The sequence below is a fragment of the Procambarus clarkii genome, chromosome 54 (genome assembly GCF_040958095.1).
Source record: "Procambarus clarkii isolate CNS0578487 chromosome 54, FALCON_Pclarkii_2.0, whole genome shotgun sequence".
In the NCBI taxonomy this organism is placed as follows: domain Eukaryota; kingdom Metazoa; phylum Arthropoda; class Malacostraca; order Decapoda; family Cambaridae; genus Procambarus; species Procambarus clarkii.
In genome coordinates this window covers 11,596,993-11,598,709 of record NC_091203.1, presented here as the reverse complement: position 1 = coordinate 11,598,709, position 1,717 = coordinate 11,596,993, and positions in this window count along the sequence as shown.

Sequence of the window (1,717 nt, the reverse complement as noted above, 5' to 3'; positions counted from 1 at the left end):
ACAAGGCTTGATAGGTAGCAGAACTGGAAGGAATCGAGCGAGGGCGGCCGTGACGAAGACGGCGGTGAGAACCCCCAGAGATAGAGGGGTTAAAAGGCGCAGTAGTTACAACTAGAGAAGGAGCCACGCCAGGGGACGAGGTAGTCACCACTGGGGGCTTGGGGCTCGACCCAACCACAGAGGAGGGAGGGGAGCCAGAGGAAGGAGTCAGAGAGGCCAAAGGAGGAGCAAGGTTGGGGCCCAATGCAGCGGAGGCTACAGAGCCCGGTCTTCCAATACGGACCGACTCGGGGGCTTGGTCGCCCACCCCACGAGCCTGAGAAGGTAAACCAGAAGAAGCCGAAGCAGGGGTAATCATCTTGACGAAAGAAAGAATTCACTCACGGATGTGCCCCCACACCCACCATGGAGCCACAATTAGAGGCAGGACACCCAACAAGAAGCTATCGCCGATCTTGTCGGGGCCTCCTAGGGGTGCGTCGCGAGTATACGCCCCACAAACGCCACCTTAAGAAACCGACAGTCCGTCGAGATCGGGTTCAGTGACGAAGTGGGGATTGACAATAAAAGGTTCCCCTCGCTCTCGACGTCGGGTACTGCAGTTCTACGGGTGCATGAGTATGCCTCCTCAAGCACCCGGGCGTCAAAATAGAAGAAGTCCAAGGGAAGAACCAGAACGAGCAAAAGGTCGGTAGGTAACGGCAAGCAGATAGGAGAAGAGGGGGGAGAAAAACGAAACAGAAGGAAAAGGAAAAGATGCCCAGCAGAATTGGAGAGGACGGCAGCAGGAGCACAAGGCTAGAAAAGGACAGAGGACTGTCCCAAGGAGCATCACACTCCGGCAGCCGCCCACTAAGCCCCCACACGGCGACAACGAGCTGAGCGGGGAGGGGGCGGCGGGGAAAGTCAATAGACGGAGGGGAAGGATGGGGAGGAGGATTGGAGGGAGACGAGGAAGAGGACACAGGCGACATGACAGACCGGGTAGAAAGAAGGGGAACCCCAGATAAAGGACCAGGAAGGGGACCCTTCGGGACAGAACTCTAAGGAACCTAGGAGGGGGCAGTGGGCATATCAGGGTCCAATGCCCGGAAACGGTTACTTGTCTGAGGAACGTGGGAAGGACGAGGAAAGGAAGATCGCAACACGCAAGCATAAGAGTCGTTAGCATAAGGCGGGAGCTGGCGAACCTGGCGCCTCGCCTCAGGAAAAGATAAACGCTCCTGGTGCTTCAGGTTGAGGACGGCTGCCTCAAGCTTGTAATGGAAACACGCACAGGAGAAGGCAGGATGGGCCTCACTGCAGTTGAGGCAACGAGCCTGGGGAGAAGAGCACTCCGACGTAGTGACCTTCACCCCCACACAAAGGACAAAGACAGACCCAGAGCAGCGGAGGGCACCATGCCCAGACCTCTAGCACTTGTTACAGAGCCTAGGAGAAGGAATGTACTCTTGGACAGAGCACCAGGCACCAGCAAGAATGACAGAGGGTGGAATGGTCCTACCATCGAAGGTATTCTTCACAACCCGAAGGGGTTGATGGCAACGACCGCGAGGGGAATGAGCAAACGTGTCTACCCGGAGGACTGAATGGCCCTGGGCCTCATGGATATGCTGAATATCATAGTAGTGCTGCAGATTCCGAACACCGATCGCAACATGGGGCGGGAGGAGAATAGTGCCAACACTGGCATTCAACCGAGCATTCTTGGAGACCC